General features: G+C 44.9%; 1 pseudogene; it reads left to right on the top strand.

Moving 5' to 3' along the window:
- The first annotated feature begins 13427 nt into the window (after window positions 1-13427).
- On the top strand, window positions 13428-17748 carry LOC127142343 (uncharacterized; annotated as a pseudogene).
- The last annotated feature ends 1184 nt before the right edge of the window (window positions 17749-18932 follow it).

The following is an 18932-nucleotide window of genomic DNA, read 5'->3' as shown; positions in this document are numbered from 1 at the left end:
CCCAGCATGAACCTCTTGGTCATGCTCAACATGGCAGTTTGATTTGTAACATATGCCGTAGTTGGCGGGTAGTGCATTAAATCAGCAGCATCCTCTCTGCTGTAGCTGCTGATTTGATTCTTTTCATTTGTTGCATTCTCACATGGTTAATCATAACTTCATCATGTGACTTTTTATATATAGTCTAGGTTGATTATGGAGCGAGGTGTAGGTGGGGAGAGACTAGGGCTGTGGTCGAATAGTTTTTGCATAGGAAGGTTCCTAAATGAGTGAAATGACCCAGAAATATCTGAGTGGCGGCCATGATAAGAGCTGAATTCTCTAAATGTTAAAGGAAGGAGCTTCATTGCTTCCTATCTTATTTCCGTTAGCATAGGATATGCTGGTCCTTCCTTTATGAAAGGAAAGGAGAGAATACCGTCCCACAGTTCCTTGCAGCAGTGTTTACACCACGGCAGAGCCTCGTACATGTGGACATGACAGAGCTCCTGTTTCATGTTTGTGATCCAAAACAACTTAAAGTCACAAAAAACTAAAAATTCTATACTTAAATTCCAATTCTTTTTTCATTGTTATTTTAAAGGCTTAACTTTCTCAACTTGTATATTCCTTTCATGTTATTATTAGTGTTGGACAGGAAATCTTATTGAATTGTAGCCTACAGCACTGAGTCTGTCACTGTGCATCTTCCATGTGTTAGACTAGTTTTTTTTAAATCAACTTTATAAGTGCAGTCAGATTCTCTAAATACCGCAGTTCTCTTTTCCTAATTCCTTATCAGTCCACCTTTGTGTCTTTCCTTGATCTCATGATGTTTTCCACTGAGGTCAAAGAAAAGTGTTTGGGAAAGGAGGTTTTTTGACTATTTGACTGCAGCCCAGGACACTGCAGGGCTGACAAGGAGTCAAAAGTGTGTGTACAGGCAGAGCAGACAGGACAATGGGAAGCTCTGAGAAGAAACAAGGTTTGGGAGGAGTAAAGAGGAGCTGGCAACCAAGGCCAAGGTGTTCTGTTATAAGTCCAAAAACAACTGTTACCTGTGAGAAATCATTCCTTGTGACAATCAGAAAATCAGTCAAGTGTCAGGCATTCATTAGCTTGTGTCACTCTTGCTGTATTAAACTGGGCCCACATCAATTAACAACAAATACAGAGACTCCAGGCATGAATTGTTCAAATGTTAGAATTAGAATTAACATTTCTTATAATCCTGATCCTCAAACTATGTTGAGAGCCTTAAGTGGGGAATCAGGCCAATTACTGCTTTTCAGCTTTACAGTCACTGTGGGGCCCCTGTTCTGTACTGATACATACATGGGACAAAGGTCACTATTTAGCTGTGATGGAAAGTGTATGAAGCCTTATTATGGTCTGTTGCTTTATCAGTGCAACAATGAATCGAACATAATTCTAAGTGTGGATCACGATGTATTTCTCAGTTCTGTGTTTAATTTTTATGCAGTTTCATTGCGATTGCACTCAAATGGAGCACTGAGTAAATTATTGTCATTGGTATATGATATCAAGATCCATGGCAACCACAGCTACTTATATAATTTATGGCTAGCAAATGTGGTGTTGTCAAGTGGAACAAGTGTATGATGGCAGGAAGTTAAGGGTTTGGGGGTCTGTGCTTTTTTTGGGGGGCCTTCAAATCAGATACATAAAAATAATAATAATAATAATAATATTATCTTAAATTTATATAGCGCCTTTCAGAAGACCCAAGGACGCTTTACATAGACAATGTCCACACAAATAACAAACAAAAAAAGACTAAGTGCCAAAGGCCTGGGTGAATAAGTGACTTTTAGAGCAGACTTAAAAGTAACCAAAGATGTAGCATGGCGAATCTCCATTGGAAGAGAGTTCCAGAGGGTGGGGGCTGCCACACTGAAGGCTCTATCCCCAAAGGATAGCGTTTTTGTGCGGGGAATAGATAGAAGGCATGAGTCAGAGGACCGCAGGTTCCATGAAGGGGTATGTTGGTGGAGAAGGTCCAAAAGGTACTGTGGAGCGAGGTTGTGGAGCGATTTATAGACAAGCAGGAGGAGTTTGTAGATGATAGGTGTGGGTTAGAACCCTGGCAGCTGAGTTTTGCACGTACTGAAGCCTGTCAAGGGCTTTCTTGGGGACTCCAAACAGCACTCCATTACAGCAGTCCAACTGGGAGGTGATGAAGGCATGAATGAGGGTCTGAGAGCCACAGAGTCTGAGAGTGAGGGACAGAGTCAGGAGATATTTTTCAGGTGATGTAAGGCAGATTTGGTGACAGATTTAATGTGTGACTTAAAGGACAGGGTAGAGTCAAGGATGACACCCAGGCTACGAGCCTCTGAGGAAGGAGAAATGGAGCAGCCATCCACATGGAGGAGAAGATTGCCAATCCTCTGGAGCAGCGCTTTGGGAGCCACAACCATGAGCTCAGTTTTATTGCTGTTAAGTTTGAGAAGGTTGGTGGTTATCCAGGTTTTTATTTTGTGGATGCAGTTGATGAGGGACAGTGGAGGGAGCTGAGCGGATGGTAATAAACTGAGGTACAACTGGGTGTTGTCTGCATAACAGTGGAACTGCAGACTGTGGCAGTGGATGATTTTACCAAGGGGGAGCATCTTAAAGATTGATAAAATGTAAGTGACGGCCAAACCTGAGCTATTATTTGAATGTAGCCTCTGATACCTATCACATAACATCCTCCTAGAAAGATTAGTTTCTCTCACAATTACTGGCACCTCTCTTGCTTAGTTCAGATCATATCTCTCTTTCCATTTGTTCAGTTTAAAAATCTTAGATCCCAGTCCTCTAACTATTGGTGTTCCCAGGGTTCTGCTTTGCCTCCCCTCCTATTTATTATTTACCTATTACTTCTGAATTAAATTTTCAGGAAATTTGGTGTTCAGTTAACTGTTAAACAGATGACACCCAGATCTATTTATCCACCAAACTTTCTACTTTCTCCCACCCACTTCCTTTTCTAATTGCTTGCGGTAAATTAAATCCTGGTTCTCATTCAACTTTCTAAAAGTCTATGGTGGTAAAACTGAGGTTCTCCATGTTTCAGATTAGTTCCCCCCTCCCCTCAGTTTAAGAATCTTGGTGTCATCTTGGACAGCACATTTCCTTTTGAACCGCGCATTGACAATTACTTGGTCTGTATACTTTCATCTGCACAATATTAATTGCCTTTGTTCATCGCTTACACCTAACAGCACTGCTATTCATATTCACACCCTGATTACATCCCATATTGCCTTCTGTAATTCTACCCTCTTCAGCCATCCTCGCAAGTCTTATAGAACAAATCACTCCTGTTCTCCAGCAACTTCACTGGCTCCCTGTAACATACCATATTAACTGCTTCTCTTTTGATTCTGCTTCTCACCTTTAAGGACCGTTATAACCCTTGTATCTGTCTGAATTTATTCATATCTGCTCACCCTCCCGCACTCTTAGATACTCTTCTGCCACTCACCACACCATCAGCCTGCTTAACTACTACAGGGAGGAACCTTCAGTCATTCTGCCCCTCGCCTCATAACATTCCTAATACTGACTCCTCCCTCAAATCACATTTGTTATTATTTTATTTATTAACTTATTACAACTTTGAAAGGCACCCACAAACCAAAAATACTTTTGTGTGTTATACATGAATAAATATTAAACAAAAAGCTTTTAGGATATTTTCCCCACAGCTGTAGAGTGAATCTATACATTTTCAAAGGAAATTTTGTTCAGTAATATTTGTCACTGGACAATTGATTCGTTCATTTTCACTCATTCATTCATTCAGTCATTTTTTCAATTTTCAATTACATTCATAGAGTCCTTTTTTATTATCTATAAAACACTAAATCTAATCATTATAACAAATGTTAAAGAATTCATACACTAGAGATTAGATTTCATTACAGTCTGTTGTCTTACCCTGAATAAAATAAGAAGATATACATTTTGTGGGCATCCACTAGAGGAATATAATGCATGCTGAGTGCTGCTATATGAATATTTGCAGACTATAAATTTTTATATTATATATAATTTTTATATTTAAATTTTTATATTTTTTATATATTTTTTTTCTTTTACTTTATTAAAGTTCATCTAACAACTGTAGATTATAGGTTGTAAAGAACAGAGGCTTTAAGTGCTTTATTTACATCAGGGGTCATCAACTACATTTGCCCAAGGGCACTCAAGCAAGGACATTTGTGAAAAACAACTATAGATAAAATGAGCATGTGAAACAATAAAAGAAATGTTAAAAGAGAGCAACAAGTTTATCGTCATTTTTGATTGAAGGCAGGCTACGGCACAAGCTACTTTTCAGAGGGTGTTTATTTCATTTTATTTAAACAAAATAAATATAGGAACATACTTTTTCCTCCTCACTAGGCTATTTCTGAATATTCTGGGGGGCTGGATGGAAAGCTCTGGCAAGTTGGCCAGTTGTGGCCTGCAGGCCACAAGTTGATGTTCACTGATTTACATGGATTAATGAGCATGTTGGAGTCAAGTGTGCAGTGCCTATGTTTCAAAATTTGGTGGCCAGGATTTCTTATACATTACAGGTAGGTGAGTTAGAAGCTGTGACAGTCATGCAGTCAATAATACAGGAACCGCCCTCTCCCCAAACACGCACACACACACACACACACACACACAAACAAGAGGGCAGCATGCTCTCCACCCCACCTTCCAGTCAGCATCCACAGCAGGTAGACTATATGACCTGCTTTTATATTCAGTCAGACAATATGTTGCACAAACCCCTGAGACAAAGACCCTTCTGGAAAACATTTGGAACTGATTTTATCCTCAAACAAAACTGTCCTAACCAAAGTAACTCATTTCAGACCCCTTTATCACAGTACTTTCAGGAACATTTCTTCCACTTGTTTATGTACTATGGTATGATATTACTGAATCAAGGAGACTGAAATTAGATGCCTTGGTCTTCACTTGAGACAGAAAAGAAAAAAATGGATATAACTTCATCTCAAATACTCTAAATGTTTTCCTAATTAAGAGGGATCAATAAACGAGATGGACATTGTGCTGTGCTGGGTATTTGTGTGTGCCTCTCTGTCTTTTGGAGCTTTTTCCCTAAAAAATCAGTTTGGGGACCTCTGAGTTGAGATTATTTCATCACAGTACAGTTCTGCACTTCCCTTACCTCCTTTGTCAACTTATCTCTTTTCTTCTCTCTTTGCCTCTTTACTTCTTTTCTAAAAAGCATTTTCCCATCTCTTTTTCTCTTATTTCCTCTTCTACTTTTTTCCATTTTATTTTTGTTTCATTTTGTCTTCCTATGTTCTCTCGTACACTTTCAAGCCTCTCCTTTTACACTCACTTTCTTTTTAGTCTGTCTTCTGCTCATTTCTTTTATTGTCTCCTTTTTCTCTAAAAAGATGAATGGATGCTGCTTTTCTCTTTCAACCTTTTCTTGTTTCTCCTCACCTCTCTTCCTCTTTTCTTCCTCTCTTCTTCATTCATTTACTTTTTGTCCCTTTCATCTCCTCATCTCCCCCCTCTTTTCACCTTTGGGTCTCTGCCCAGGTGTTGCCATAGTAACAGACAGTTACTTTACCCCTCTCTGTCTCCTCTCGCTCTCCTACACACACACATATACACATTGGTTTTGCTATAGTCATATAAGATAACATATATATAAGAGCTGGTTGCTTTCTATGAATTTGGAAACATGCTCAGCAATTGTCTTAAGTGAACACTTGACATAACTTCCACCCCTTGTGCTAAATCAGGCTAAACAAACTCTCAATTATGTGATTTCCTTGGCTGGCTCTGTCAGGGCGTAGCAATGTGGACACAGGCGCAAACAGGTGGCAGAGGCAGAGTTACCAAAATCAAGGTCCTTTAATCAAACAAGGTCGGTACACAGGAGGGCAAACAGAGAAAGCAACAGTACAAAAAGGACTAGAGCTGAGGCAAGGTCAAAAAACACAGGTGAGGGTCAAAACCTATGGCTGCTAGAGAACGGGTTTCTTCACAAAGGCTGGTAGGTCTGGTAGAGGCACAAGACGAACTGGCAGGGAGTGCAGGGAGACACAGACACTAAATACACAGGGGCAGGGCAGACAATGAGACACAGGTGAACCACATTAGGGCAGGGTAGGTAATCACCAGGAGGAGGGAGCACAGAAGGAAGGGGAAGACAAGACACCTGAAACAAGAAGGAGGTCAGTGATTACAAAATAAACAGGAAATAGAACAAAACACAACAGAACTACAAAAGAAAAGCCCTGGCTCAGAACTGACACCCTGACAGTACCCCCTCCTCAACGTGCGCCTCCTGGCGCACTTCCTGGCTTATCCGGATGACGTCGGTGGAAGTCCCGGATGAGAGTGTCGTCCAGGATCTGGGACATGGGTACCCAAGACCTCTCCTCAGGGCCATATCCTAGCCAGTCAACCAGATACTGGAAGCCCCTGCCCCGTCGTCTGACATCTAGGAGTCTGCGGACGGTGTAGGCTGGCTGACCGTCGATGAGCCGTGGAGGTGGCACTGAGGCGGTCTGCAGGGGGCTGGTGACATGTGGCTTTAGCTGGGAGATGTGGAAGACTAGGTGGATCCTCATGGATCTGGGGAGCCGGAGCTTGACAGCTACTGGGTTGATTACTTTTATGATTTCAAAGGGACCGATGAATCTGGGAGACAGTTTCTTGGACTCTGTGCGGAGCTTGATGTTGGTGGTGGAGAGCCATACGGACTGACCTTCAGTGTAGGTGGGTGCCACAGAGCGGTGCCGGTCAGCCAGCCTCTTGTTGGAAGCAGACGAACGGAGCAGGGCAGCCCGGGCCTCCCTCCAGATGCGCCTGCACCGCCGGTAGTGGTGTTGAACCGACGGCACAGCTACCTCAGCCTCCTCTTCAGAGAACAAGGGTGGTTGGTACCCTAGGGAACACTCAAATGGAGACAAACCAGAGGCAGAGGAAGTGAGGGAATTGTGCGCATACTCCACCCAGGGTAAGTCGGTGCTCCAGGAGGACTGGCGGCAGGCGCAGACACAGCGGAGGGCGGCCTCCAGGTCCTGGTTGGTCCTTTCGGCCTGGCCATTAGTCTGGGGGTGGAACCCTGAGGAGAGGCTGGCTGTGGTTCCAAACGCCGAGCAGAAGGCCTGCCAGACCTGGGAGATGAACTGTGGTCCACGATCTGAGACAATGTCTTTAGGCAGTCCATGCAACCAGAACACATGCTTAATCATCAGTTGGGCAGTTTCAAAGGCTGAGGGAAGTTTATTAAGCGCAATGAACTGCGCAGCTTTGGAAAAACGATCTACAACAGTTAAAATAACTGTCTTACCCTTTAGAGGGAGGCAAACCTGTAACAAAGTCCAGGGCGATGTGGGACCATGGCCGACCTGGCACAGGGAGTGGCTGTAACTCTCCGGCCGGCGGCCTGTTGCCAGCCTTGCACTGGGAGCAGGTTGGGCAGGCCACAAACTCCTTGGTGTCCTTGGCCATGCCAGGCCACCAGAAACGACGGCGAAGAAAAGATTCAGTCCGGTGGGCTCCAGGGTGGCAGGTAAGGCGAGTGGCATGAGCCCATTGTAGGACCTTTGTGCGGGTGGACCTGGGAACATACAGTTTGTTAGGGGGGCCCCCACCTGGATCAGGCTCTAGTGCCTGGGTGTTCCGGATCTCCTCCACAAGTTGCCAGGTGAGTGCACCGAGCACACAGGAGGGGGGGTACAATGTGCTCAGCACCTGGCTGGGACTCTGCTGGCTCGAACTGTCTAGACAGGGCATCAGGCTTGATGTTCTTAGAGCCAGGGCGGTAGGAAATAGTGAACTGAAAATGACCAAAAAACAAGGCCCACCGCGCCTGCCTTGAGTTCAGCCGCTTTGCATTTTGGATGTAGGCCAAATTCTTGTGGTCTGTCCAAACTACAAAGGGCTGTGCAGCCCTCTCCAACCAGTGTCTCCACTCCTCGAGGGCTAACTTAATAGCCAGGAGTTCCTTATTGCCAACATCATAATTTTGTTCTGCCGGCATTAGCCGGCGGGAGAAAAATGCACAAGGGTGCAGCTTATTGTCCTTACTGGACCTCTGAGAGAGGACGGCCCCAACTCCTGAATCTGAGGCGTCCACCTCAACAATGAACTGGTTGGAGGGGTCCGGCTGAACCAAAACAGGCGCGGAGGTAAACAATAACTTCAGTCGGCGAAAAGCGGCGTCTGCTTCGGCTGACCAAACGGAGGGGGATGTGAGACCTGTCAGCGGGACTGCCACAACACTATAATTGCGGATGAACCGGCACAGGAAATTGGCAAAGCCTAAGAATCGCTGGAGCTGTTTGCAGTTAACTGGGATGGGCCAATCTGTGACAGCTCTCACCTTGGCTGGGTCAGGTCTCAACTCCCCCTCCGCCACAACAAAACCTAGAAAAGAAACAGAAGGGGAGTGAAATTCACATTTCTCAGCCTTTACAAATAACCTGTTCTCCAGCAGCCGTTGGAGCACCAACCGAACATGCCGCCGATGCTCGGCAATGCTCCGGGAAAACACCAAAATATCGTCCAGGTAGACAAACACAAATCGGTGCAAAAAATCACGTAAAACATCATTGATCAGCCTCTGAAACACTGCAGGGGCGTTAGTTAGGCCAAAGGGCATGACCAAGTATTCAAAATGCCCTAGAGGAGTGTTGAATGCTGTTTTCCATTCGTCCCCAGCACGAACGCGGACTAAATGGTAAGCATTTCTGAGATCAAGTTTGGTAAAGACCCGGGCCCCCTGCAATGCTTCAAAGGCCGAATTCATAAGTGGTAGTGGATATTTGTCCTTGATGGTAATATCATTTAACCCACGATAGTCAATGCAGGGACGGAGGGTACCGTCCTTCTTACCCACAAAAAAAAAATCCAGAACCCACAGGTGAGGATGAGGGCCGAATTATGCCGGAGCTCAGGGAGTCAGAAATGTACTGCTCCATCGCCTCCCGTTCCGGCCTGGACAGGCTATACAGCCTGGCCTTGGGCAAAGTGGCCCCAGGCAGGAGGTCGATGGCGCAGTCATAGGGTCGATGAGGTGGCAAAGAAAGAGCTCCGGTCTTACTGAAAACAGCAGCTAGGTTGTGATATTCAGAGGGAACTTTGGATAGGTCAGGTGAGGGCGGCGTCTCCACAGAGCCAGAAGAGTCACCTGAGGGGACCTGAGCTGAACGCAGGCAGGCGGCGTGACAGTGATCACTCCAGTCAGTGATCCGACTGTAGGGCCAATCGATGACGGGGTTATGCTGAATTAACCAGGGGTGACCAAGAACTACAGGGTTGTGGGGTGAAGAAAAAATGAAAAACCGGGCGTGCTCGTGATGGTTTCCTGAGGTAATAAGGTGCACAGGCTCTGAACAAAACTTAACAGTGGAGACGAGGCGACCATTAAGGGATGTGACCGTAAATAGGCTGGGGAAGTGACTCGAGCTGGACGCCTGCCTGCCTGGCCAGCTCAGCATCTTGCTCAGTCCCTGAGTCTGAGTCTCTTTGGGCGCAACTGACACTCCCTTACCAGGTGACCCCTCTGACCACAGTAGAGACACTCACCCAACCGCATCCGCCGCTCCCGCTCAGCAGGTGTGAGCCGGCTCCGACCTAGCTGCATCGGCTCCTCGGCCCCGGGTGGAGAAGTGCCTGTGGGAGAGGGAGAGGACAGGTGAGTGGCAGCAGGGTCCCTGGGTTTAGCCCTCTGCCGAGGGACTGCGAGAGTGGCTCTGAGCCGCTCCATCTCTCTGTCAAAGAGTCTATTGTCTATCTTAATCGTAAGAGCTATAAGCTCCTCGAGGGTTGGGGGTAGCTCCAAGGGGGCAAGCTGGTCCTTTAGCTGCTCCGAAAGGCCATGAATAAAAGCGTCGAACAGAGCCGCTGGATTCCACTCACTGTCTGTGGCCAATGTTCTGAACTCTATGGCGTAGTCCGCCACCCTACGCCCCCCCTGTCTTAGTTCCATCAGGGACCGGGCTGCCTCCCTCCCCGGCCGGGTCTGCTGGAAGATCTGGACCAATGTGTTGGAGAAGGCCTGAAGTGAGTCACAGATGGTGGAGTGGGGCGCCCACTCCGCCGTGGCCCAGACCTCAGCCCGGCCAGAGAGTCGGGAGATGATGAAGGCCACCTCAGCCCGGTCCGTGGGGAAGCGGGCTGGCTGGAGCTCGAAATGCAGACCGCACTGAGTCAGAAACGGGCGGCAATCGCCCGAGTCGCCAGAGAACCTCTCCGGCGGAGTCAAGGAGGCGAATCCTGATGGAGGTGGTGTAGGAGTTGAGGGGGCAACAGCTGGTACTGGGTTGCGAGGCGGAGACACTGGAAGAAGCCATTGTATCTGCTGGGCTATCTGGCTCATCTGCTCACTGAACGAGGCCATTTGCCGCTCCGTCCGACTGGTGATATCGACCAACCCCTGCTGCAGACAACCCAGCTGCTCAGCTTGCTGGCCGATTAGTTTGCCCTGGTTAACGAGGGCTGCTCGCACTGCCGCGCTGTCTGCTGTGTCCATGATGGCCAGTTCGTAATGTCAGGGCGTAGCAATGTGGACACAGGCGCAAACAGGTGGCAGAGGCAGAGTTACCAAAATCAAGGTCCTTTAATCAAACGAGGTCGGTACACAGGAGGGCAAACAGAGAAAGCAACGGTACAAAAAGGACTAGAGCTGAGGCAAGGTCAAAAAACACAGGCGAGGGTCAAAACCTATGGCTGCTAGAGAACAGGTTTCTTCACAAAGGCTGGTAGGTCTGGTAGAGACGAACTGGCAGGGAGTGCAGGGAGACACAGACACTAAATACACAGGGGCAGGGCAGACAATGAAACACAGGTGAACCACATTAGGGCAGGGTAGGTAATCACCAGGAGGAGGGAGCACAGAAGGAAGGGGAAGACAAGACACCTGAAACAAGAGGGAGGTCAGTGATTACAAAATAAAACAGGAAATAGAACAAACACAACAGAACTACAAAAGAAAAGCCCAGAGCTCAGAACTGACACCCTGACAGGCTCATGATATCTGCTTGTCCCTTTAAGACATATTGGATTCCTCCATGACCTGCAGCCTCCCCCTGTTTCCTTGGAGTGTAACTTAAACCTGCAGGGATTAGAATGACCTGCTGTATAAGGGGTGAAAAACAACAAAGAAACTGCTTAACCTTTCTGGCCTGCTAATAAGGGTCAGGGGCAGTGTGGAATTCTGCCCTTGGCTGCCTCAAAACACACTCAGACAGTTTTCAGACTGCTTGGAATTCTCTTCATTCAGGAATTATGGTTACAAATGCCTTCTTGGACAGGTTCAGCTAAACCCAGATGCACTGTTAACAGGATGCAGTTGTGCTTTGTACATATTATCCATATGTAAAGAGAGAACATTGATGAACTACATATGAATATTTGATCATAGGCCTTTACACCTGGTATTATGTGCCCACGTTGAGATTCCAGTTTGCAAATTCAGCAGGTGTAGGTTCCAGGACAAGGGAAGAGATGAAGGATTCTCTGAAGACAGTGGTCATGTAACACACCACAGGCTGCTTTTTGATAGCCTTGGTAACTAGGCTAATGTCCCTCCCACTTACCTTTTTCCATCATGTGAGCTGCATCCTGCATGTTGTGGGAGTCCTGAGTAAAGTGTCGTCCTACCTAATTGCCAGAGCTACAAAAAGAAAAAACAGGTTGTTGTGGAGCAACATGCCCCAGATCATATTTTAAAAACAGAGTACACAAAGATGACAATACACTGTGCAAGTCCATAAAACTATATCAGACAAAGCTATTTGTTTTCCCTTTGCATCTGATTTCTGAATTTGGTCTTTGATAGCAGAGGCTGACTTTTAAATAAAAATACAAAAATAGTTTACATTATTCCTTTGATTACATAATTAATAATATATATAAAATGACAACATTTGCCAGTGGCAACCTGACTAGTGCTGCTGACACAGTAAACCACAGACACTTTGTACCCCAGATCGTTTCAGTTCTCCTCAACCCTTGAAGTGACTTTCACTGAAGCTTTGATTTTACAGTATATATGCAAGTAAGATGAATGATGCCTCTCATTTTACTGCTTCATTTTACTACACCACAGAACACTGAAAATATCATTTTTGAAACACTGAGAATAGCATGTTTAAAAGTGACATTTGTCTGTTTGCAACTGTACATTCCATGCTAACGGGGCAGCTGTGGCTCAGGAGGTAGAGCAGTCGCCCACCACCAAGTTGCCTCCGATGTTTTTCATCAGTGTGTGAATGTGTGTGTCTGTGCTAGAAAGCACTATTGTATAGAGGTGCTGTATGAATGTGTGTGTGAATGGGGTGAATGTGTACTTTGTGAACATATGAAACTAAAGTTTTACATCCTATACTGAATACTCACACATACAAGTAAAAAACTCTTAAATACACAACTGAAACGCACTCACACAAACAACTGAAAAATGACATGCTCATACACACTACTGAAATGCTCAGTACTCTCACACACACACATATGAAATGTGCTCACATACACAAATGAAATCCTCAATGCTCTCACATGCACTACTGAAATGTTCTCACAAACAGTATTTGAAATGCTCTCACATGTGATAACAAAATGTTCTTAAACACACTAGTAAATTGTTTTCATACACACTACTGAAATGCTCACGCACACAACTACACTTATATGGACAACTGGACAACTCTCACACACCCTAGTAAAAGATGTTAATATGTGCAACTGCTCCAGCATGTTCCCTTGTTGTATTGTGATTAGGCAACAGGATCCCAGGTAAAACAGACACTTCAGTTAAAACCATGGATATATTTCTCCACATTTTGTAATAAATCACTACATATTTAGATGGTTACTGCAAATTGAGGGAATTGCACTTTTATAATATTTTCCATTCATTAACTGATCAATTATGGCATGATTAGGCTAAGAACAGTTCAATAGAACAATAAAGTATTATCATTAATTAATAACAAATATTCACACAATTAAGTGGAAAAACAACTACAGCATATAGTCTAAATGTGATGCTGTGGGTTCATAATATACAAACAGTTCTGTTCTTACATCCAAAAACTACTTATCAAGTGGCCAACATAGAAAGAACTTTTCCCCTCCAACATGGTCAACTTAAAACGGGCAATAGCTTACAAGCTACATACATATTACTTTTGGTTACATTGCTTTAACACATGAAATAATATAATCTCTTCCAAAAAATTTCCTTGATTTTAAATTAACTATGGGCCAAATACACGTGGATGAGGACCCAGGCCCATTTTTGCTGAATAGCTCCCTTAGTCTCATTGAAAAACTACTACAATGTCCAGCAGATTTGTAGAGCCTCATCAAGCGAGTGACATTGTCACTGTCACAATCCAAGCCAAGGCTTTCAATATCTTTCTCAGCTTCCAGAATGTTTTCGGGGAATGATGAGTCTGACCCTTCCAGAGTAAGTAGCAGTTCTCTGTGCCTCTCAACAACGGCAAACAGTGTATATTAGACTGAGATATAATAGAGGAGGCTTCCACTCCCAGTGTAGAAATAATGAGAAACTGAAACACTGAAAACCTCAGCAGCTATTTATAGTGTTATGTGATTTCCATAAATCCAACATCATGACATAAAATCCAAGTATGCATCCCAGTCATTCTCATCAACATAATATGACAAAGGTGTTCACTTCCTGTAAATGAATTAGAGTTGAGATCTTGAACAATTTCATCTCTTAGAGATGCTGCTGATATGAATATTCCTGATGTGGCCGACTGATCAGCCATAGTATCAAACTGGCAGTTTTAATTTGGTGCTGGGTCAAGCTGTACACTCAACTGCAAAGTCTCCAGAAGAACAATCAGAGGAATTACCATCAAAGTATATATATATAGTATAAAAGTATTTAATGTTATTTATCAAAAGAAACATCTTCCACAAATACTTTTTAGCAACAAGTAAACTGGTAACACTAACATTGCCATCTGAAAGAGCTAAATTATTGTTCAGGATTATATTAACTTTGTAGTTAGAGCTGCACAATTAATCAAATTTTGATTGCGATTGTGATTTTGGCTTCCAACCATTAAATAATCAGCTATGATATTGATGTTTGAAATGCTCGCTCTGCTCACAGCAGCAGATCCTTCCTAAACTAACGGCCAGCCACCGCTTCTGTGTGCTAGCATGTCAGAGTAGAAGACAAAGAAAACAGAACAGATGGGCAAAATGAAAACCTGATTTCTGGAGTAGAGGGCAAAGAGCTAGTGTCTCAAAACTGATCATCATCCATTAATTATGTAGAAGTAATATGGATTTAGGCCAAGTGATGTTAAGCAAGACCTAAGCATGAAAGCATGAGATTGTCTGTGCTGCAAAACAACACAACTAACTTGTTCAACCACCTGTAAAAAACACAACAGAACTCATCCAGAACAACAACTTTTGACAGCATGTCACTATCCACCCAGTTCACAAGGACAGTCTGAAATAATCATGTTTCATTTGGTCAGAGGTATGTGTCCAAAAAACTGTGAGTGAAAGTGCTCTGATATTTTAGTTTTGGGTTAAAACACAAACACAGTATTCATGTATTGTGTGTTAGCAGGTTAGGTAACACTAATGTAATGTCTTTGATTTGGCTGGAAGTGTGTTTTAATTGGCAATAGCTGAATGCATGAGAGGCTTTAAGAAGTCAACAAGATTGGGTTTCTTCAGGGGGAAAGATGTGTATCAGATGTGACTGTGCTCATAGAGTATATAAACATAGTAATATGGGTCATTGTCCTGTTGAAAAACAAATGATGGTCCCACTAAGTGCAAACCAGATAGGATGACAAATATCTGCAGAATGCTGTGGTAGCCATGTTGGTTAAGTGTACCTTGAATTTTGAATAAATCACCAACAGTGTCACCAACAAAGCACCCCCACACACTCACACCTCCTCCTCCAACCTTCATGTTAGGAACCACCTGAAGATACACAAAGAGGGAGCCCTACTCAGACCCATTGTGAGCAGTATCAACTCGGCTACATACAACATTGCCAAGTACCTTGCCACCATTTTAGCAACACCCCTCATCACATCCAAAACTCGATGGATTTCACCAACAAGGTCAAGAAGCTCAAACTAGCTCCAGACGAAACCATGGTGTCTTTTGATGTCACCTCCCTTTCCACCTGCATACCCACAGCCGAGGTAGTGGAGATGGTCAGGAAGCATCTACAACAGGATAACTCCCTACACAGCAGAACCAACTTCATGCCAGACCAGACCTGCACCCTACTAGACCTCTGCTTTACCACCACCTATTTTAAGTATAACAACAGTTTTTTTCAGACAAAAGCATGGATGTGCCATGGGCTCCCCTGTGTCACCTATTGTGGCCAACATCTACATGGAAGAGGTTGAAAAAAAAAAACTCTGAGCATTTTCAGAGGAACAATTCCCAGCCACTGGTTTAGGTATGTGGATGACACCTGAGTAAAAATCAAAACTCAAGAAGTAGAGGCCTTCACTGAACATAACAACGCAGTGGAAGTTCACCAGAGAAGAGACCAAGGACCATACGTTACCTTTTCTGGATTGTGCTGTGCTCACTGAGGATGATGGTAGCCTCAACATTTAAGTCATTTAAACCCACACACACAGACCAGTACCTACTCTGACTCCCACCACTCCCTGGAACACAAACTTGGTGCGATCAGGACTGTACACCAACAGGCACAGAACATTCCCTCCAAAGCAGATGGAAAAGAAGAAGAACACAGACACCTCAGGACAGCATTTAAAACATGTGGTTGCCCCAACTGGGCCTTCATCAAGCCTGTGAAAAAACGTAGAGAAAAACCACAGACATCAACCAGTGAGGAACAGGAGAAAAGACATAACTTCATCATACCTCATGTAACAGGACTGTCAGAGAAATTCAAAAGAATTTTCTCCAAACATAACATCCCGGTGCATTTCAGACCTGGTAACACCCTTAGACAGAGACTGGTTCATCCTAAGGACAAGACTCCCAAGCACAAGTTGAGTAACCTTGTGTACGCTGTACAATGCAAGGAGGAATGCTTAGACCTGTACATAGACGAAACCAAACAACCACTCCACAAGTGCATGGCACCTGTGGCTTCTTTGCAGCAATTCAACCATGAATACCTGATTTATGCAGTCTCCCGAACAGCTGATGTTGAAATGTGTCCACTACTTGAACTCTGTGAAGCATTTATGTGGGCTCTAATCTGATATGTTGTTAATGTGCAGTTTCTGAGTCTGGTAACTCTAATGAACTTCTGCAGCAGAGGAAACTCTTGGTCTTCCTTTCCTGGGGTGCACCTCATGAGAACTTCATCATAGTGTTTGATGGTTTTTGTGACTACACTTGAGGATACATTCAAAGTTCTTTAAATTTCCAGATTGACTGACCTTCATGTCTTAAAGCAACAATGGACTGTTGTCTCTCATTTCTTAGTTTAGTGGTTCTTGCCATAATATGGATTAGTACAGTAGTAGAATAGGGCTATTCTTGGTATAGAACTGTGTATTAACCCTAGTTCTGCACAACACAACTGATGGTCTCAAACACATTAAGAAGGCAAGAAAAAAACCACTGAGTAAGAAGGTGTGTTCAAGTGTCCAGTCCATCAGCCAACATCTGTCGGTACAGCCAGATAGCATTGTTATAGCAGCAGGAGACTTCAACCATGCCAACCTGAAGTCTGTCCTGCCTAAATTCCACAAATATGTAAACTTCCCGACAAGAGAAAAGAACACTTTAGACCAAGTTTACTGCAACATCTCACATGCCTACAAGGCCAGCCCTCTGCCACATCTGGGACTCTCAGACCATCTGTCCCTGTCCCTCATCCCAGCATACAAACCACTCAGCTGTGGACAGAGACCATCCACAAAGGCAGTCAAAGTATGGACTAAGGAACCTACCTCAGCCCTGGACTGCTTTGAAGACACAGCCTGGGAAATTTTTGCTGAGGAGATGGACCTGGAAGGACACACATCAGCCGTCCTTCATATATAAATATTTGTGCTGAGAGTGTATTGGATACAAAAACTGTTAAAGTGCTCCCCAACCAAAAAGCTTCACCAGCAAGGTCAGGTCCCTCCTCAGAACACGGGATGCTGCATTCAGATCTGGGTACCTGCAGGCCTACAGAGACACACAAAGATGGGTGAGAAGTATAGTAGTCTGGTGCTGTGGGAGACGGCTGCCTCTCCAGTAGCTCTGTAGTTTTTAGCTCTTTTTAGCTCTTTTAACCTTTTTCCCTCAACTTTTCTTATTCTTCTTGTGAAGAGACGGTGTGCTTATATATATCCTATGGATATTTTTAACTTTAAAATGCAACCAAGAGCCAGTTTCATCACTTATTCATGAGAGGATCTGCTGGCTCTGCGCACAAAAGGCCGAGCCGGGATACGACACCCCATCCCAACGGAGCTGAGGAGGAGACCCAGGGGCTGCAAGGCCAGGGCCAAGCGAAAGGCTGAGCTTGTGGAGAAACGGAGGCGCTACAAACCATCGATTCCCTCCGTAATCATGGGGAATGTGAACTCGCTGCCGAACAAGATCGACGAGCTATCTGCACTGAACAACCAGCGGATCTACCGTGAGAGCAGCTTGTTCATCTTTACGGGGACATGGCTAAACCACCTCATACCGGATGCTAACGTGGGAGGCCATGAAGGCAGCACAGCAGGAGGTGAAACACTGTGTGAGGACAATGGAGAGGGCAAATGAACTGAACGACTTCTTCAATAGGTTCAACCAGCCCTTGTCTCCCCCACCCCCACCCTCACCACAGCCATCTCTCCTTCCCTCCACACACCTCCCCCCATACACCACAACTACTGACACTGTGGTCAGCAGCACTGGAGCCCCCAGGGCACAGTGCTGGCCCCTCTTCTCTTCACCCTGTACACCTCAGACTTCTGTTACAACTCGGAGCTGTGTCACATACAGAAGTACGCCAATGACACAGCCATTGTTGGGTGCATCAGGGATGACAGAGAGGAGTATTGGAGACTGGTGGGGGACTTTGCTGCATGGTGCCACACTAACCACCTACAGCTCAACACCTCTAAGACGAAGGAGCTGGTCATTGACTTTGGGAGGTCCAGACCAAGACCGCGACCAGTCCTGTTAGAGGGAGCCGAGGTGGAGGCTGTGGACTCCTACAAATACCTCGGGCTGTGGTTGGACAATAAACTGGACTGGACAACACACACCAGCCACCTGTATGGGAAGACACAAAGCAGGCTGTACTTCCTAAGGAGACTGCGGTCTTTCAACATCTGCAGCAAACTGCTGTGGATGTTCTACCAGTCTGTGGTTGCCAGTGTCCTCTTTTACACTGTGGTGTGCTGGGGGGGCAGCATATCCAGGAAGGACACGTACAGACTGGAGAAACTGATCAGGCGGGCCGGCTCTGTGGTCGGCATGAAGCTGGACTCTCTGGTGACGGTGGCAGAGATGAGGACACTGGACAAACTGTTGGATATTATGGACAATGCCAGCCACCCTCTGCACACTGTCATCAGCAACCAGAGGAGCCTGTTCAGCGAGAGACTGCTCCTGCCCAAGTGTAGGACTAACAGACTAAAGAACTCCTTTGTCCACCATGCCATCATGCTCTACAACTCCTCACTTGGGGGGAGGAGGAGATAGGGTAGGGTATGGAGGACAGAAGGGAGTGGTAGCCCTCCTTAAAGTGCAATAACCCACCTGGACACTCAAGTAATATACAGTTCAGCATATTTATATTTATTTATGTCAATGCCATACAAAGTCCAGTATACTCAGCATTTTTATCTTAAATCACCCTTAATTCTATTCTATTTATATTCTTTTGCTATTCTATTTATATTCTGTGTCATTTGCTAACTGTCCTGCATGCTACCCTGTCTTTCGTTTGCAAACTGTTG

The sequence above is a fragment of the Lates calcarifer genome, linkage group LG4 (assembly GCF_001640805.2).
Source record: "Lates calcarifer isolate ASB-BC8 linkage group LG4, TLL_Latcal_v3, whole genome shotgun sequence".
Classification (NCBI taxonomy): Eukaryota; Metazoa; Chordata; class Actinopteri; family Centropomidae; genus Lates; species Lates calcarifer.
This window is presented reverse-complemented; position numbering and strand designations above follow the sequence as displayed.